Source organism: Chanodichthys erythropterus, chromosome 16 (genome assembly GCF_024489055.1).
Source record: "Chanodichthys erythropterus isolate Z2021 chromosome 16, ASM2448905v1, whole genome shotgun sequence".
NCBI lineage: Eukaryota > Metazoa > Chordata > Actinopteri > Cypriniformes > Xenocyprididae > Chanodichthys > Chanodichthys erythropterus.
In genome coordinates this window covers 22,761,883-22,774,196 of record NC_090236.1, presented here as the reverse complement: position 1 = coordinate 22,774,196, position 12,314 = coordinate 22,761,883, and the positions used below count along the sequence as shown (strand labels likewise).

At 36.2% G+C, this 12,314-nt stretch overlaps 1 protein-coding gene across 2 annotated transcripts in view; it reads left to right on the top strand.

The window, feature by feature from the left end:
- ptprfb (protein tyrosine phosphatase receptor type Fb) overlaps nt 1-12,314 on the top strand; it is a 233,258-nt gene that overhangs the window by 74,384 nt on the left and 146,560 nt on the right. Inside the window, exons 1-2 of one of the 2 annotated variants that reach the window (XM_067363330.1) lie at nt 7,284-7,310; nt 7,671-7,762. The exons of the other annotated variant lie outside the window; for it this stretch is intronic. The gene's annotated coding sequence lies outside the window, so the exon portion shown is untranslated. Of the gene's footprint in view, nt 1-7,283; nt 7,311-7,670; nt 7,763-12,314 lie in introns of those variants that run through there. 2 annotated transcript variants of the gene reach the window in all.

The window sequence follows — 12,314 nt, the reverse complement described above, 5'->3', positions numbered from 1 at the left end:
AACATACATTAAATAATCAAGACCTCACTAACAGGTTAAGTAAAATATAATGAATATATAGGCTAATACAGAGCATATATTAAGCGAAAGAGTTCATTCCTCTGGCGAACTAACAAGCTGTGCGCACTAAATGGCTTTTCTGAGGTAAATGCTACGTGACATACCCTATTATTTACAAGCTGTTTCATTGATTTCTTTCCACCATTGAAACACTGATTGAGCGATTACAAAAGATATGACGGTTTCAGTAAGTTGTACTGTATACCATTAGATGTTTATTCTGTAACTAGTAGGCTATTAAAGAGGAAGAGATGATCGCATTCACTCGCATTCCGCACTGCCGGTTGAACTGAGTGATCTGTCACGCCACATCAAAGCGTGTCAAAACGGCATTTTCTGATTGAATTTCGTGATTTCGTGGACAGGATTTGAAGGATGACACTTTGTTTCTTATCGAAAGTAACAAAATGCTGAGCTTATTGCGATTAACAGGAGACCTTAATGTTGCAATGTAATGCATTCGGTACACTACTGAAAGCCCTGTACCGAAACATTTTGGTACGAATACGTGTACTGTTACACCCCTAGTAGCTGTATATAAATGGTAATTATTGGTCTGCATTTGTTTTGGCATATGCAAAATGTTCTTGTTCATGTAAAGTGCCTCTTTAGAGTGACTGTCCTGCACTGGTCCGGAGTGCCTGTTGCTCTATAGGGTTTGTAGTGTTGTATTGTGAAGGAGAATCAGAGCAGAGAGGGAATGGAGTGACTCTCAGTAAAAACAAAGTGCCACAGCCTATTCATGAGAGCCATCCCAAAACATCTCAGACCTATTGACCAACTGGATTGATATTCTTGTAGAAAAGCACTGCTTTATTTCACTGTTTATTCAATTAAATGGATTTTCACCCAGAAATGAAATTACTGGTCAGTAAATAATGACACAATATTCATTTTGGTGCATGAAGAACAGAAAATGGGTATGGTTTTCCAAAGAGTAATGAGTCACACAGTCCAAAAAACAGAGAACATTCTCCACTTCAGAATAAATATACATAATATTTAACTGCTGATTATATGAATAATATATTTGAACATACATGATTATTTCCAAACAATATCTAATGCATCCACTCACCAATTCATGCCGTTACATAAATGTGTCCAATTACAGTCTTTGTTGAAGCACCAAAGCTGCAAATTAAGACAAATGGAGTGAGTCCAGAGAGAAGTGTCTTCCCAAAAGAGATCTCGGCCCTCTGTCACCACTGCTGCCATATCGCAGGACTCTAAAATAGTGTGTTTAATGTGTGTGAATGTGAAACATTATTTAGCCACTTGGTGGAGAGTGATGTGGCATTTGTCCGAAATCCCTGAATTCCATCAGAATAAAATCCCTTATTTGCTTTTGATTACTTTCCATCCAGTGGAGCAGATTGGTATAAATTGTTGGGTTGATCTTTGTTCACATCCTTTTTGTTCTGTCGCCTAGAGTATCCCAGTATTTTTTCCTTCCAACTTCTCACATCATTAATATTGTTTTTTTTTTTTGTTTTTTTAATTGGAGTGTGAATAAATTTTTTTAGCTCATCTCAGGATATCCTGTTTTGCTCCATTTTGTTGTCTGTATGTTTTTAAACAAACATCATGTCCTGTGTGTATGACCCGATACAAATTATTCATTTATTACTAACATTAATGTTAAAGGATTAGTTAACTTTCAAATGAAAAATTCCCCAAGCTTTACTCACCCTCAAGACATCCCAGGTGTATATAACTTTCTTCTTTATGATGAACACAATCTGAGATATATTAATAAATATCCTGACACATCTGAGCTTTGTAATGGCAGTGAGCGAGTCAACAAGTATGAGCTGAAGAAAGTGCTTCCATCCACATCCATCCATCATAAATGTACTCCACACGGCTCCAGGGGGTTAATAAAGTCCTTCTGAAGTGAAGCGATACATTTGTTTAAAAAAAAAAAAAAAAATCCACATTTAACAAGTCAGTGCTCAACGCCCTGCCAAAATTTTCACTGGCCCCACAAATAAAAAAAATAAATAAAATAAAGTAAAAGAAAAGAAACGGCCTATAAAATAAGCCTAGTTATTGTTTTTGTTGTTTTTGATACGTAAGGTTATGGCACCAAAAGCTACTAGATTAACTCAAATGTTAAATATTGTTAGACAAGTAAAGAGTAAGTAATACAATAGGAACAAATTACAAGTAATAGCACAAATAAACACAACAGAATGAACATAAATGAAATAAACAATTTTTAGGTTTTTATGTAGACTTAAACAGGAGATTTTCAGGTACAGAAATTGTAATCTAATGTATAACTATAGATTAAACTTTATAAAAGTTAATCAGTCAAGAGCAGTTATAGATGCATAAATAATGTTTTGAAATGTTGAAAATTTGAAATTATTTATAACATGAAATTATACTTTAAATGTGAAATTAAACCCACCAGAAGGTGGCAGCAAGTCTATGTTAATTATAGAGTCATTGAGATTCAATCGATTCATTCAAACGGCTGATTCATTCAGGAAGTGTAGCTCAGAAACGCAAAACAATTCTGTTTGGAACTATTTTTGCTGCTGAAATGGAGCGAATCAAGCGATTTGGTGTCTAAAATGCAAGTCACTTAATATAAACTGCTTGTTTACTAAACTGTACGTTGTTTCAAATCAATATCACATTTGTAATCAAAAATGGCTCTCCATGTAATATTGGTTAACTATATTAAATTATATAAATATAAAATACATGCAGGGGCATTTTTGTGAAGTGACATGTGACTTGTGGCCAAGTATGGTGACCCATACTCGGAATTTGTGCTCTGCATTTAACCCATCCAAGTGCACACACACACACTATGAACACACACCCAGAGCAGTGGGCAGCCATTGCTGCGGTGCCCGGGCAGCAGTTGGGGATATGGTGCCTTGCTCAAGGGTCTCACCTCAGTCGTGGTATTGAGGATGTGGAGAGCGCTGGATATTCACTCCCCTCACCGACAATCCCTGCCGGACTTGAGACTCGAACCCATGACCTTTGGGTTACAAGTCTGACTCTCTATCCATTAGGCCACGACTGCCCCCATTTTTGCCCCTTATCTTGAATTCTGGGGGCATTCTAAATGCATTTTAATAGACTAAATCAGCCCTGCAAGTTATGAAGTCAAATATCTAGGCCACTCTGCCTTACGAAGAAAGTGTAAAACTCTTGCAGTTCAAAAAGCTTAAGCTATGTCCTATGCCGTCCCCATTCAACTTACGGAAATGGCTTAATTGACGCAATGTCAGTTTACACTTTCTTCGTAAGCTGAATATGAATACGGAAACTGGCAATTGTTAAACATAACTTTAATAATAAAATAAACATGAGGAACGAAACGAAAGTAAAGCGGCAGCCCCTCTAGTGTTGTCAAAAGTACCGACTTCGGTACCTAGTCGGTACTGAAATTTTAAAAACGTGACGCTTTGAGCGCTGTTGAGTGGATTCGTAAACATCTCTGATTGGCCGTTGTTTTCACGGCTCATCGGTTATATGTCTGTGATAGGCTTCAATGATCAACGCTGTAAAAACGTTGTAAATAGTCATCAATTAATCTCTTCACTAAGCGCTTACACAGATACACACGGGAGCGTTTGAAAGCAGGCGTCTATCGCGGATCAGTTCACTGTTAAACACCTGCTTTCAATCGCTCGTGCTCCCACTTTCAAAACGCTTTCAAATTCGAACACTTCCGTGTGCTTTCAAACGCTCCCACGCATTGATCATTGTAGCCAATCACAGGCATATCCGATGAGCGCATCAACACAATGGCCAATCAGAGATGTTTATGAATCCGCTCAACAGCGCTCAAAGCGTCACGTTTTTAACATTTCAGTACCAATAGGTACCGAAGTCGGTACTTTTGACAACACTAAGCCCCTCACAGATGACTGCCGCATATAAACATACTAAAACAACAACATAAAGTCCAGGTCTGGTCCTCTTTTGTCCTTCACTGTAGTCACTCCTCCTTTTATCTTTCCGGAGCTCCTCTGTGGGACACGAGACCAGTGTGGCACTCAGGTGACGTTAATGCGCCACTGGCCTAGTTCCTTTCCCATGGCTCCCTGCCCTGCCCTGCTTGCCACATTAATATGTAAAATATTTTATGTATGTTGTGATATATACCCTGCAATGATGTTAAATTACTTTTGTTCTTATTGCCCATATCTATTCAAGCTTATGTTTCTGAATTCTGAAGTAATTCTGTATTCTGTTTTTAAATGTTAGCTTATGCAAATGTATGCTGTAATGACACATTAACGTTACGGTTAAATGAACTTTGAAAGTGCCCCTATTTTTGACTTGGAGACACAAGTGCTCCTAAAAAAAAAAATGTTAGCGTAGAGCCCTGCTGTGAAGTCTGTCAGAAAACCGTGCTCTGTCTTGCCTCAGCTGCCTCGGGTTTCTGCTCTTTGGTTTGTTTCTGCCTCCAGTTGCTTGCCCGTGGAAGAGAATTTCTTCCCTTTGAAGCCCCCCGCACCACCTCTCTCTCCCCCTCGTTGCACTTCGTGGCGAGTCTGGCCTTTGAAGAGTCGGAGGACGAGAGGGCTGCAGTGTTTTCAAAGTGCCTGATGTCGGTTCATTTCCCCATTTTAATTGGGCTATCTAAATGCATCCCTGGTTTGTCAATACCCGCTGGGGTCCCAGATAAAAATGATTTGTCTGCCACATTCAGCAGCACGCTTTGCCTCTCCCCTCAGAGAATGCAGCCCGCGAGATATCCGGATTAATGTAATGGAGAATGTGTGTTTGTTTATAATTGTTTAATAGCAATGGAAAACAGTGGTGTAGTTCTGCTCTTTTATGTTGCGTTCATACTGACTCCAGTTTTATTGCTACTATGTCTGTAGTAATGCCGTTGGATGCCCTAATGTGATTGGTGGACTGTAGCATTTGAAAATATGATCACAAATGAAATGCATTGCTGGTAAAATTGCAACAGGTTATTTCATATCATATTAACAGGATAATTATAAACATTCCATTCCAATAAAAATTCCATTAAATTTATGGTAAAAAAAAAAAAACCCTGCCAGCTGTGGTTGCCAGACATTTACTGTAAAAAATAAGGTAGCAACATTTTAGGTTTTACACACTCTAAAAAAATCCTGGGTTAAAACATGTCAAATGTTTGCCCAACATGCTGGGTAGTTTTATTTAACCCAACTATTGTTTAAAAATTACTATATGGCTGGCTTGAAATGAATCCAAAATAGGTTGGAAATTAAAAATCAGACACATAATTACTCTTTATTATTCTTTAGGCAATAAGAATAATCAAAAGGTGAACATTTATTAATAAGCAACTTAATAAATGTTTGGTGTTTAATAAGTTTAATGAATAATAATTGATAAATGTTCATTCATTAAACTTATCAATGTTAATTCCCAGCATAGTTTGGGTTCAACAATAGCTATCAACAAAAACTACCCATCAGGTTGGGCAAACATTTAACCCAACTGCTGGGTTTGTCCATTTTTCAACCCAACATTTTTAGAGTGCAGATTTAACTTAAATTTACTGTAAAAAATGTATTTCATTAACTGATAGAATGTTGTTATTGAATTACTGACATCTGTTTTGTACCTTTTATAATACACTGACAGCCACCAAAAACAGGTGGTGATGAGAAAGTCACATGATGAATCAAAGCTCATCACAAGCAGCTTTTCCACAAGCTGAGAAAGTAAATACTAATATATAGAAGGTGCACAGTGTCATGGTAACACACATGACATTAAGAAAATGCAACATTAATTTAATAACATTTAGATGTAAGATAATTGGTTATAAAAAAACAAAAAAAGAATCTAAGAACTAAGAATCATCATAGTTATTTCAATTAAAATACATCAAATGTGAAGTGTCATGCAGGGAATTCTGGGAATGTCAATTTACATTTTTTTTTTTTACTGTAAATTATACAATTACTTTTTTTTACTTTAAAAAAATAACGGTAAATTAAAAAAAAAAATACTGTAAAATTATATTAAATCTATGGTTAGATCTGTTACAGTTATTCACCATATATATAGTACAGACACTTTCTGTTAACCAATTAAGTTTTTTGCCGTAGCATTTTTACAGTCTTTTACCATTAAAATCACGATAATTTTTTACAGTGAATGGATGATGAACATAGAATAAGTTTGTTTTTAATTTATTATGTTGCTGTGTGTGGGCAAATCAGAGAGAAGAGTAAAATTACTCTCAATAACATGGATACCTCCTTGCCTACTTTTAAATATAGTATCTCACAGAAGAACTACACTGTCTTCACTGCATTTGAGATACACTGCTTATTTGCATAGTTAAATTTTGTCTAACACTGATGTCATCAGATCACTAAATCTTGATATTTAATTGTGCATGCTCGTCATCTATTTTTACATTTACCTTTGCCATCTGATCTTTAAAAACATGAATAGTTTAATTAAACACTAAGTGTAAGATATCAATTTGTCATACTTTGTGAATTTTTATCAAATAATTTTGTGCTGCCCAAATTCATTTGTAGTATTTAGAATGATTGATTTTAGCTTTATTTCATTCATTTTTTAAAATCATTTTTATTATATTTTAGGAAAAAAATATTGAATTTTAATATCATCCATTTATCAGTTATTAGCCACAACTGGCCACAATTGGCCAGAATTTTTATATCAGTTTATGCCCTAAAAACATACTCTCACAACAACAATTATCATTATATATATATGTAATTTATTAGGTTTTTTTGTTGTTGTTGTTTTTACTTTTTGTAATAATAATAATAATAATAATATTTATATTTTTAATTATTTAAATTATTATTATTTATGTATTTATATTTTTTTTGGAGAGCTCTTAAATATGTGAAATGCTTTTCTTTCTTTCTTTTATCCTGTGTGCTGCAGCTGACGCCACAGTTCAGGAAATGTACTCATTCTCACGGTGCTATCAACCAATCAGCATCATGATGTCATTGTCATGTGACAAATTACTCTGGAGCTCCAGGAAATTTACAGTTCAGGTGACTGGCTCAAAAAGTGCATTAAGCAAATATGGTGCATTTCAAAGCATGTACTATTTGCATATAATATCAGATACAGATATAGTGCGAGCTGTTCGTATACATATGCAGATGCACGGTCTCTCTCTCTTTTATTTTGTTGCACAGTATTGAAAGTTCTGAAGGTGGCCTTGCTGAACTCCATGTGCCTCTCCTACTTACTCGGACACACACACAAACACACACAAGGTCAGTTTACCAAGCACAGAGTCTTATCTTCCGTATGCTGTTTTTTTTCTCACCTCTTGTCACTGAATGCATCGGACCCTTTCACTCCGCTTGAAGCTCCATTATCTTTAACCACCCAGCGAGTGAGTGCCGGTCCCTCCCTAAGACCCTGTATCTACATTCAGATGTAATAGGACTGTGTGGTGGTGTTCAATATTGATGGAGCGCTTTGCATACAGAGTGGAGGAGGTGTGATGTTACTGTGGGTATAGTCTCCTCACCACACTGAGCCTCTGTGGATTCAGTCGCCGTATGTGCGTATGCAGCCGTATCACAGCTGTGCGCGCTTAAACAGGTGCTTTTTCCAACTGTTGTTTACAGTGACGCACCTGAGGCACTGAGAAATGGGGATGAATTTAAACAAGAATGTAATTCTGACCTGCAACCTGTCCAGGATTGCTTCGCTTTAACAGGTAATCAGACTAGACCTGGTCTGTAAGCATATGTTCCCTGATGATTACTGCAAATGTTTCACCATCGTGACTAGATTCTTAAAAATACTGTGTTTTTAAGAGATGAGTTGGTATAGCGAAATTCACACATCGTAGTATGAGTCATTTTTAGGGTTGTCAATTTAATGCTTTAATTAGATTAATTAGTTATGGTAAAAAATAACGTAAAATTTTTTTCTGAAAGAATTGAATTTCTGAAAGAATGAACAATCCCACCACTGCTCATTATTATCATTAAGACATTTACGTCCACCTACAGGTAGGGCTGTCACGATTATGAAATTTGGCTGACGGTTAATTGTCTAATAAATCATGACGATTATGACGATTAATTGCCTGTTTTATTGCTTTGACATTTAATTCTCATACATTTTTTGTTTGTTCATGAAATAATTTTCACACATTGTTGTGATTATTTAAATTAAATTTGATTAAATTTTAAAGTTTTTCCTAGCAGTAAATATTAATACACAATACACATAACACATATTTAAAAGTATTTTCAATGAATATGTTTAAAAAACTGAAAATTCTTTATCAAAAATAAACACAATAAAGTATCTGAAAAACAACTGAAATAAGATGCAATCAAAAATAAACTGCCTATAACAGAACAACTTTAAATGCTGATTTTTCGACTGTATTGAATGGCTGCATTTCCTTTGCTATGTATCGCGTTACACTCTCAGTCAAAGAGCGTCATCTGAAACTGTCTCGTTTATACTTAGTTGATCGCTCAAAAGCCTGCGTTATAGGCAATTGACGGTCGCGGATGTCTTCGTGATTTTGGCGAATTCTGTGGGGTGATGTGTCTTCAGGTGAGTCCGTAAGTTTGTGGTGTTAGCGCTTTTCACGGATATTTCTCTTTTACACATACGACATATTGCCTTCTCAATGTCCTTTGGTTGCCCTTTGTCATCTGGTTTGAAACCAAAATACTTTCAGATCGGTGCCGTCGTATTCGGCTTGAAAACTAGATCCATTTTACCCGTGGATGTACAACTGACTGATGTCAGAGCACAGTATTGCGTGCAGCCAGAGTGGTGGATGTAGGGATGCTGCAGGTGCTGCAGCACCCTCTTGTGTTTTTTAGAGAGAGATGTGTGCATCATCGCGGACAATCGCGGTGAGACGATTATTTAATTATTGTGACAGCCCTACCTACAGGCAGTTTTAGTTTCTTATTTAGAGTCTAAAGTTCATGTAAATTTCTGTTGAATAAAATATTTATTTCTTAAGCTACTTTTTGTAATGTCTATTTGATGCTTTACACAATAATGACTTCAAATGGTCTTTTGGGGCTCATTTTTTTAGCCAAAATTGATCTGAGATTAAATTGTGTTTAATTAGATTAATTAATTACCCCATCAAGTAATTCATTAGATTAAAACATTTTAATCACTTGACAGCCCTAGCCCTAGCCTTATATCACAGTAATAGTATTATTTTGGACTGTCACTTTCCCGTTATTCTAAATAAAAAATAAAAATAAAATAAAGAAATAAAAATCCCACCTATAAGGACCAATTGACAGGCTTGCATTTTCATTTGAGTTTTGGCAGGGTAGGAGCACGGTGATAAGAAAGTGAAATGGCTAAAGGAAGCTTTGCTTTTGCTTTCTTTTTATACGGTAGGGTCATACCTGTTGGGACATTAAAAATGTAATGTCAAATGGAACTCGTTTTTCCATTTTAAATTCAGTAGACATTGCATATTCTTGTACACAAATGCAAATTACAGGACTTGCAATTACCTTTGATTTCATCATTCACACAAATTATGCATGCACAAATAGGAGAAGCACATGCAAATTTTGTTAGTCATTGTTACATTATACTTTAGTGTACAAGATAACTATATACAATCAGTCCACAACAGATGATACTCATGTTGTGGTTGGAGGCATAATGATTCAGTATAATTGTGGCTATGATGAGCGCCAGTGTTAGGGAAAATAACTTTTAAAAGTAATGCATTACAATATTGCATTACTCCCTAAAAAATGTAACTTAATTGTGCTAGTTACTTTTTTATGGAAAGTAATGTTACTTTTTCTCACCTGGGCTTGCTTGTTTGTTTTTTAATAACAACAACAAAACAAACCAACAAAAGTTGTCAAATGTAAAGGCCCTTTCACACCAAAAAATGAAATGGTGTGAAGGAAATGCAAATTCATTCCTATACAGTAAAGGGTGCAGCTCAAACAAGCTGTGCTGCCATTCTGGATTGCAGAAGAATAGGACCGAGTAGTAGAAAGTTCAACGCTCTTAGGTCCTGTCCCAAATGGAACCCTAGGCCCTTGCGATCTTCCGCAGGGTCCATAATTTTGTGATGTTGCTTTGACTGTGTAGTAGAAGTCTGCTACAGAGATTGCGGGCTCTGTGCTCTGCAAAAGTGTGCATCAGCCGCAAAGGGAATGCTCGTGAGCACCCTTGTGAAACCTAAAATGATAAATGGGACACCCTACAGTGTTGTGGTGTTAATGGAAATGCGCAAGTGGCGGCCATTGTAAGATTACAAGACCACAAGCCATTTTGGACAGGGTCTTACTTCAGCATTGTTTATCTAACAAGCCATTTTTGCTTATTGGTATGGTTTAATTGTATCATCAAAGGTCAGCAGCAAAGATATTTGTTAATAAAGTGAGACTAAATACATAAAGTATATTTGTCATATTTGTATTGTAAATGCTTGCTCTTTAGTCTAGAACTGCAATAAGCATCATGTTTACACAGCGCACACAACACCTGCACTGATTTCTCTCAACATGGCGACAGGAGAGGTGTCAGTCAATACATGAGCGCATTTAAAATGGCTATAAACTGATTCAAAAGCTAGTGAAGTGCCACACTACCTGCTGCCAAATATATTTCATCCACAACATAAAAAAAATAAAATAAAATCATCCTAAACATCATGTAACTTTATTATATGTGACTGATTTGGAAAACACATAGCACTGTGCATGGCACACTCGACTCAATGTTGTACACGTCAATGTTCAACAGTGAGATGATCTGAGCCAAAAATAATCAATTTCTAATTAAACTAAATTATTTTTATTGATAATTTGCAGTATTTTATGAAACATGTTTGTTATTAACCTGTTTCTCAAAAAGCACCGCATGGCAGACTGGACTCACTATTGATTTGAGTCAAGTTTGACAAAAGCATGTTGCTAAGCTAAAAATGTGATGTTCTGAAAGGAATAATTTAATTTTATAGTTATTGTATAGTCTAGTTTTTAGAGTTTTTATACTATTTTTTATGAGAGGAAGTTTATCATTGACATGTCTCTTGAATGGTGAGCCATTACAAATGTTTTGCTTTGTTTTTTCCACACAAAGCTTGTTGCGGTAGGTTCTGGTCTTGCTTATTCCACAAAGTACATATGTAATGCTGCCTTAAATTAGCCTAAAATTAGGTATATAGTTAAGATGTCTACTTTGATAGAAGTAGACTTTGATATCTGAAAATTCTCACACAATAGGAAGTTCACTATGTTTTGGAATTGAGCAAATGTCTCCCATGTGACATAAGGTTTGGAGAAAAGGTTCGATAATTATTGTTCAGTGTAGTTCATGAATCCCCATGAATATGCAGTTTGTTTTGTTGTTTGGTACTTCATTTGGTCATAACTATTACCAGTACAAACAAAGCTTTGGGAATCTTTCCAGTCATCATTGCCCAGCTCTATTGTATCACATGCGAGCTTTCTTAGAAAGCACAATTGTGTTCCCTTGTTGGTAGAGTAACCCATCTGAATGCTTGAATTGTGGGTAAGGTGTCAGTGAATTGATTTAAATTACAGGGAGGGCGCTGGTGGGTATTAAGTAATTGACAGTTGTGCTGGGCTCTCTGTCTGTGTTAACGACTTCAACGTAAAAGCTAAAGCTGTTTCAAACGGTCGTCCACCAAAATTAACGGCTCACATGGCAAGGCTGTAGTCCGCAGGCTTTTTCAATCACTCTTTTATCTTGGCATGTGATGGCTGAAAAGCCCCCAGAGAAAGTGGGGCATTAAGGGCAACAGGTTGTGGCGAGGCATTCTTAACCTCTTTCTCCGGTCACCCTGCTGTCCGCACTCTACCCACTTCCACAGCACAGATGAATCCTTCAGCTTTCCTTTCGACATCAGCGGCAAAGACGCCACAAAGATACAGTTTGACTGGGTTTTCTCCTGAGGTGGCACAGCAGAGGGACTATTGTTTATATAAGTGTAATTATGCCCTAGAAAGCAGTCTCTAATGCTCACAACGTCTTTCCTACAGAAGAGCCTGAAACTCTCAGAGCAATAGCTTGTCCTGGTTTCTCATCCCCAGACATTGTTCATGTGACAAGAGGCAGAGAGATATGTTTGGGAATAGGTCTTTAGGACATCTTGAGTTAATACAAATACAATTTTCCATCATTTACTGAAATTTAAACAATCATTTTAAAGATATTTTGAAAAAAAAAAAAAAAATTCCATACAAGAAGTCCAAAACATTCTTCAAAAATTATTTTGTGTTCTG